The 8,850-nt window shown below is 35.2% G+C and overlaps 1 non-coding gene across 1 annotated transcript; it reads right to left on the bottom strand.

Annotated features, from left to right (window-relative positions):
- Window positions 1-428: 428 nt before the first annotated feature.
- On the bottom strand, window positions 429-547 carry LOC120630177. The gene has a single exon (XR_005659013.1). It is a non-coding gene; the product is annotated as a 5S ribosomal RNA (ribosomal RNA).
- Between the last annotated feature and the right edge of the window lie 8,303 nt (window positions 548-8,850).

Raw genomic sequence — 8,850 nt, forward strand, 5'->3', positions numbered from 1 at the left:
TAAATTGACACTTTTTGTCCTACAAAAGCAAATCTATGCAGTGCACGAAGTGGAGGGAAAAGTTAATAAAACATAAGAATTGACCAGTGCGACATAAGCTTATCTCGAATTTTAAAGTAAAACAAAGTGAAATCCATACAATGCGCAATATGATAATGTTATCCCAGTGATATTGAAGATTAAACTGATTGTGATAAAAACGATGATTTACAAAAACAAAGATATTTCACAGTATAATTTGCAGACTAATAACGTCCCACTGGCGCAGGCCTCTTCTCTCATAAGAGTGGAAGTTTAAGAGATCAATAAACAATACGCACCAAGTCGGCTTTCTCTTTCGTTATTTTAAATTTTATTTAAAACAAGGTAAACAAGCCATAAAATTTACTTCCTTATTTATTTTGGATTCTATTCAAAACAAAGCAAAAAGCCAACATCACGCGGTGTTCCCAGGCGGTCACCCATCCAAGTACTGACCGCGCCCGATGTTGCTTAACTTCGGTGCTCGGACGAGAACCGGTGTATTCAACATGGTATGGACGTTGGCGACAGCTGTATTGAATTACAGAATCAGAATATGACAATCTGTCAGATAATATAAATACCCATCAATGGTACCTATCAATGGTAGCGTTAAACAATTAACGCAACCATGTTGGAAGTCCCATTAGAAGTATCACTTCAAAAAAACGCTAGAAAATTGTTTGAAATTGGTGTCGCACAACCTAGAAAGATATATCTTTGGTGTTCTGCATCAATGGATATCGAGGATGAAACCAATTGTAATACAGATTTTAAATTCTATTACACTTCACGTCTGCATCAAGCATTACCATAATACATGTTTAGTGGAAATGCCTTTAAATAACATTCCCGGATGCGTATCTTATTCAAAACGTGAACTCATGAACATAGTGTAGAGCGTTATAGAGTATAGACCACCAGCGAGGCTGCAAGAATGTCTAACGTAATAATTATACGAAAAGTGACCGTTGAATCACGCTCGTGATCCAACCACTGTTATAATACCAGTGTTTTAATTATTATCTGGCACATTATGGGAAACTTTTAAATTGATACAAACAGAAAAACTTTATGAGATTGTTATTCAGTTACAACCTGGTTAGTCTAGTAGTTATCATATTCGTCTGCAGATAGCGAGGTCTTGGGTTCGTTTTCTAGGTCGGGCCAGTGAATAGTAGCTAATTAGGTTTTTCTATCAAGACATTCTTAATACCAGACCGAAGTTTAGAAATTGCTGGTTATTTACACCCGTGCCTCGGAGAGCACGTTAAGTGTCGACCTTCTGCGCCTGATCTCTTTCCGGTCGGATTTGCTGTCCCATCCTATAAGTGTGGGAAAATAGAGAGTACATCTGTGTTTGTGCACACACAGAAATACAGTTAGTGTTTCTGTTATTTAGTTAAATTTTTTGCGATCTAAGAATGAACAAAATATTTCGCCAGGATATTAAAATAGGTATTTCATTGGATTGAAGAATATTCAACGAAAATATTTTTCAATACAAAATATAAATAATAAAATTTATAGCAGGTGATTATTGTATACCTACAAGAAGTGCTGACTAAAACACAAGTTGTTACATTAAGTTGATTTTAATTGTGTTATTAGATGATTGATTGAGGTATTTTAGTTGCATTGACCAAAATAGTTGATTCAACTGGTTAAACATTTACCCGTTACTAATTAAGTAGGTAAATGACTTGGCTGACTTTAATTAATCTTTTGTATCCCGAAACGCAGCCAGTCTCATAATTTTATCATCTAAGAAAAACTATTTTCCGCAAAACAGAGCTCGATAACGAAGTTATCTCGCATAAAAAACAAATCCTCTCCCATGTTAAAAAGGCCATTTATTAACCTGATATTTATAACGATGAGGATATAAATATTATATTGTTTACTGTTACTGCATAAATAAAATAAATAAATGAATATCCTATTAAATCACATCGTGCATCGTGCATCTCTCCCCAAAATAAGCGTAGCTTGTGTTATGGGTAGTAAGATGACTGATGAATATTTTTACGAATAAGATATACAACGTGTATGTGAAAACTGAAATAATACTTCACAGGCTTAAGGGGTACATCTAACAACATGTACTGTATCTGAGACTTTTCTGTGAAACCGAAAACCTAATGGTTTTTGAGTAAACCCCTGCCATGTTTTACTAAAAGCAATCAAATACAGTCCTAACATCACATGCAAAATTAAATTCATATGACTCCTGTCACTTAATTAGATACGCGTCACGTTGCGTAGGTACTATGCGCGTGTCGGTCTTTTAGGCTTCAATAGGGTTGTCATAAGTAAATACTTAGAATGTATGAATTATAAATATACTTCTTTTGATTTAATATTTTTATAGGGTGATTCCTTATGAAATATACTTATGCATCCTTCAATATTATTTGTTTGTTCTGTTACACGTTGTATAAATACTTAATAATATACAGATAAACACCCAGACACTGAAACACATTCGTGATCATCACACAAACATTTTCCCGCTGTCCGAATCGAACTCACAGCCTTGGACTTCGAAAGCTGGTCGCTGCCCACTGCGCCAGTCTGCCGGCAAACATTGTGTGTTATCGTGAATGAGACAAAAAAGATACTCCAGTTTTCCTGTAGCAGCCTTCTTGTACGAAAGCATACCGTAACAAATCAATAAAGCAGTGGACTAATAAATACTTATTTATTTCATTCAAATATATATTTTTTTTTTGTATTCTTTAAAATAATTGTTAAAATAAATATTAAAATAAACTAAATAAAATCTAAAACGTCCTCGAAACTGCAGCGAGGCACAGTTCCTAAGATGCTGGCAGCATTGCCCCTTTGGATGGCCAAACTAATTCGTTGGCCAAGGTAACTGCCCGCTCTAGGATCAACGGTAGACTCGATAACCTTTTTCGATACTAAATAATTAAATTAAAAAATAAATTGAAATTAATTAAAAAAAAAAACTTTTATATAGAAACACTCCAACAATAATGCTATTTCTATAATAATAAAGGCTTAGGGCGTATCGGTTGATTGCATTACATCGCTGACAATTCAATTCGATAGCCCCCGTCCTTTATCACTTTCTAGGACTATTGATCGATTCGATGGGGCGTATCGTTGCGATCTCCTGGTGTCGTATAAATTACTAAGAGCAGCTTAGCCCGTATTGTCAAAGGAAGTGCATCGGTTATTGTTCCCGTCGCTTTGCATTTTATCTATACAGCTCGATCGCTAACTGACCATGGACCGCAATTTAACCCGCCCTCTATTTGAGCGTGCTATTTTAGCGAGTTATCCACACTAACGATTTTTAGTTACACAAAATGTGTCTATTTTAATAAATGAATATACTACGACAATATACACACCGCCATGTAGCCCCAAAGTAAGCATAGCTTGTGTTACGGGTACTAACATGACTGACGAATATTTTTATGAATAATACATTTAATTACTTATAATAAACATATGAACACCGAGACACTGAAAAACATTCGTCATGTTCATCACACAAACATTTTCCAGTTTTGGGAATCGAAACCACGGCCTTGGATTCGAAAAGCAGGATCGCTGCTCGCTGGGCCAATCTGCCGTCGAAAACCTCACTGCTTGGGTCTCATCACCATCATCACATAAAACCATTACCGGCCCACTACAAGGCTCGGGTCTTCTCCCACAACGAGAAGGGTTTTGAATTAGGGTTTTTTATGATTATTGATGATGATGATAAGAGACAAGTCGAGAGAACTAAAAGTAAATTGCAATACTATTAATGCAGAACCTGCCTACCAGTTTTCTCTATTTGCAAGGAAACTAATAAATAACAAAAACAAAGAGAAATGATAAAAGTGGTAAAACTTCGTTGAAAAGAAAGAGCATTTAGCCGTTAAAATAATAAACGTAGTTTGCCTAAAATCAACGTTATATTATTGTTTTCATTTACTTGTCTAAAACGTCAGTAACCAGTGGCGTGCATAGAGGGTATGCACAGGGTATGCAGATGATTTGAAATGAACAAAATATCCAGTACAGTTATAAAAAACCTTAGAATAGGCATTGTAAGAGTTATAAAAAGCCTACCCTTTAGTATTTACAACTCTTACTGGAGATTTTCTACATTTTATATCATCTGCATACCCTGTGCATACCCTCTATGCACGCCACTGTCAGTAACATATAAAACTAAACCACAATTTTAATTATTCTCACGTTGTAAATTGCCAGCGTGTTATACGGTTGCGTACCAAAGTTAATTTTTTTTTTTATTTACTACCAAATAAATTTTTTAGATTTACTATTATTACTACGAGAGAGAAAACTATTATTCAATTTTTAGGAGCTGTTAAAATTGCTATAAGCAGAAGATATTGAATTTCTCTAGATGCAACAAGACAAAATATTTTTGATACAAAAAGTCAGTAGTCTGTTATTTGCTCAGACATCTAGTTGATCGTCTTATTTCAGTATTGAATATTACAAAATTGAGGCATCGCTATATAATTCAAGGCAAAATTTTTGCAGTCGTGACCTCGTTATGTTCAATCAATGTTTCATCACTAACGAGAAATATTTTATGTTCATGTTTGTTATTCGCATCTTATGGTAATATTACGAGACAATAAAATTTTGTACTTTTAAAATGTAATTAACTAGAGTTAAGTTATATTAGATTTTGAATTGAAAAAAAAAAAGATTTACAGAATATATTAGGCGTACACATAAAGGTTTGTGAGACATACATGAATGTTTTCAGTGTCTGTATATTATTCATAAAAATAGTCATCTTAGTGCCTATAACACAAGCTACGCTTACTTGGGGCTAGATGGCGATGTGTGTATTGTCGTAGTATATTCATTTATTAAAATAGACACATTTTGTGTAACTAAAAATCGTTAGTGTGGATAACTGGCTAGTATATTTGTTTATTGTTTATTTATTATCAACCCATTACTAGGTAGTCCTTTCTCACTACGGTCACTACCGTAGTGACCGTAGTGACCGTTCATCACGCTGACCAAATGCTGTTTGATAGATTTCACACGCTTTAAAAACACCCCGGAATAATGGTTTTTTCACAGTGTTTTCCTTCACCGTTAATTTAATCCGAATATAGCGCCGAATAGTTAGATGTGCGTAGTTCAAACGTAAGTGAAACCTTTGGACATACTTAGCTATTTGTTAAAAGGCAAAATTGTAAGCACATACGATTAAATATGCGTATGTGACTGGTACGAATCAATAATATGCAAAGAAGATTAACAAAAATCATTGTATCATTGATTTGGATGCGATGCAAATCGGTGCCGTTGATAAAAATCGGGACGGCGATATCTTGTTTATAAATCCGGCATGGGCATTGTACATGTGACACTGACGGGCGATCAATGTAATCGGTTTATAGACTACCTAGTGATTGTGATTATAATGCTCTTTGTACTACTGGTTATTAATGTCACACGAGGCTAAACTTGATGGTATTGACTCAGTTCTTATGCGATATTTGAAGTCTTCTAATCTGGATTTGCCCAGCTAGTGAAATGCAGCCTAAACCTTCCTCATTTGAGAGGATACCGGTGTCCTGTAGTTAGTTTATAATGAGTTGATAATGACATTACATGATAATCTGTTAAATGTTTTTGAACAGATGTCATATTCATCATCATCAGCTCACTACAGAGAACGGGTCTCCTCCCTCATGGATAAGGGGTTAAGGTCGTTTTCACCACGCTGGCCCAGTGCGGATTGGTGGACTCACACACCTTTGAGAACATTATGTAGATTTCTCAGGCATGCAGGTTTCCTTACAATATTTTCCATCACCGTTGTGAAGATTTCATGTTACTCTAAGTTAAACTCCAAGGTATTAACGCAAAATTTGGATAAGTTCAATCTTTTTTCTTAATGTTGATAAGCACCGTACATACACGTTATGATAAATTTAAAAAGTAGAAAATATATCAAAGCGTACCTATACATATGCGTGGCAAGTTGATCTAAATGACGTAAATGCGAATCATACCAAGGTGGTCATCGTGATGTGCCAAAAAAGTATTTTCTAAATAAACACAAAACGATAAACATCTCTTTCCGTAAAACTTCACCCGTTCCAACTAACGCAAATAGATGATACTGATATGTTAAAGTCTCCACATTCAATTTGTCTTAAGAACACAAATATTAGGCACGAACAAGCGAACGCGACGGAATAGCGAATCGCGTAGTATTTGTTCAAGAAGTACTCCGATGGAGTAAACAGAACAGAAATGTTCAATACTGTTAGTTTTGTGGTTGTCAATGACGAAGGAATGTCTACAAATATTAACTGTATTTTGTGGCACACAGCTGTTCTTTGGAAGTCTCGTTAGTACTGCAAACTAAAATACGAACTGCTAAGAGATGCTCTCTAGTATGATTTGTGAAATTACATTGTCAATATTTGATAGGTTGGCCACACTATTTTTTGGCTTATCATGTTTCTCGTACTAATTCCAGTCGAATATTCACTACGTTATTGTGTTCCATGTTTTCACTCGGGTTGGAAGTGTAATCTTTTATAACCTATAGGCTATATATATATATTCCTCAAGAAACAAACTATCTAACAAAACAATATTTACTTCAATGATTAAAATCGTTATTCCTTAAAGTTCAGTACTTGCAAACTCTTTTAATCGACATAATCAAATTATATATTAAATTAAGGTAGTCTTGAGGAAAGGGTGTACCTCATTGTTAATATTTGCAAAGTGATTACAATGACAGTCTTTGAAACATCGGTTGGGTACACATGTAAATTTTACATTTTTAATCTGACATCTAACCCATAACGCGAACTGCGTTATACCATGCTTTTTTTATACCACTTGGTCTTCGGCTGAACCCTCAGCTAGTAATAAGTTATTAAGGCGTCATAGATGGTAGTGGACTGTTAAGGGAATGGTTGTTATAATATTAAACCCGCTCTATTCAGTTTTTATGCGACATCGTACCAGAACACTAAATCGCTTGACGGCACGTTTTTGTCGGTAGGATGGTCCAACCACCAGGTTCCTTCCCAACAATAATTGAGTTAAATGCTCGAAGCATGCTCCAGTCTGAGCTGATACATAACTGCTGGTTACTGACCAACGTTATTGTTGATTTCATTTATTTATATTGGGAAAATATCTTGCGTTACAGCTTACAGTGGTAAAATAGTTTAAAGAGAGTTAAGCTTTACTTTAAATGAAGGTTTTTTTTTTATAATAACCATTTAGGGACCAAAGGGACGTTACCCGCAACCGTATTAAGTAAAAACTTCTTTGATGGATGTGGCCTTTTGCTATATAACCATAACATAATAAAAAGTGGTTCCATCATGGACCCACCTCCTGCTGTAACTTGAGAGTCAAATAAGAAATTGTATTTTATTCATGGCATAAACTTTAACATCGGGTTTATGTTAAATTTCGTAGTGTAATGGAAACAATGCATAATGCATCTAAAGTGCCGATATGTTTTTCACAAGTTTTCTTACGCTGTTAATGTTTTTGGACGCAATGATTTTTGTCTTGTATTTTTACCAAAAGGAAAAGTCAACATTCAATTTAAAGGGATCGAAATGAGACGCTGCGTTTGCGCATAATTGGGCGAGCGTTTTTGCACACGGACTGAATATAAATCGAGTTCGATATAATTCAGGTTTTTAATGCGCCGCTATTCTTGAAGTTCGTATTTTAAATTTTACGTTATATGCGGAATGCAAAAAAGCGATCAGTATTTCTGTCAGACAAATGTCCCAATTATAAGGGTTGGAGAAGCATACGCCATTTTGCACTGGGATGCCTATGGAAAAATAAGATTTATTATAAGTGCTGTAACACTTTTTACGCCAACCCACTTTGTTGCCATCGATACCATCAAATTATCACATTCCATGGATATGTTACGTTGATGTCCAAACTGTGTTCTTACTGTTAGTAAGTACCTAGTTCTTATTCGATAAACCTTTTTTAATAAACTATACGAAATTCTGTATAAGTTCGTACAGGAGTTCTAGCATAACATTGAATAATTAAAGAATAGGTAGTTACATATTTGGTAAGATTTTGAATGTAGTTATAGGTTGTGTGATAAATAAAAAAAATCCTGCGTTTTTATAAAAAAACCTTGTCCATTTTATTTATCTCAAATATTTAGGTTTTCAAAAGGCGGTTGTGTAAGCAAATCTCGTCTAAAGGAACAAGTAAAGTTTCGGTCATCTTGGTTTTCTTACGATGTCTTTATTTTTCGTTAAAGCATAGTAGATATGATGCTTTGCTTAAAAAGCACATAACTTGGAAAGTTAGCGCAGGCCAGGGTTCGAACTGGGCTCCTACGAAAGTGAAGCCAAGGTGTTAACTACTCACCTCACCTCACTAATCACTGGGCTACCACCGCTTCCTATAATTTTTTGAGCTACCTGCATATTTTAGGAGTTGGGATTTATCTAACTTACGAATAGAAAGTTGGAATATAATAAAAATTGCTGCAAAACTTTATTGAAGCTGAAATATTCGGTATGTGAAATTTTCCTATAAATAACTGTGGCGGTCCCATAAAACTCCAATAGTTTACGTCACGATCGGATCTATAAGCATTCTCTAAAATGATCAGATAGTGAAGTTCCTATGAACAATGTATGATCGCTGAGGGGCGTGACCCGTGCGTGGGTATGCGCGTCGGTGGACATTGTTTAACAGAACCGACGGTATAGTGTTGCCAGTTGTTCGGATTTTGTCGGGACGTCCCGATTTTCAGAAATCTTGATGACCTGTCCCACACTAACATGAGTCATA

The sequence above is a fragment of the Pararge aegeria genome, chromosome 15 (genome assembly GCF_905163445.1).
Source record: "Pararge aegeria chromosome 15, ilParAegt1.1, whole genome shotgun sequence".
Taxonomy (NCBI): Eukaryota; Metazoa; Arthropoda; class Insecta; order Lepidoptera; family Nymphalidae; genus Pararge; species Pararge aegeria.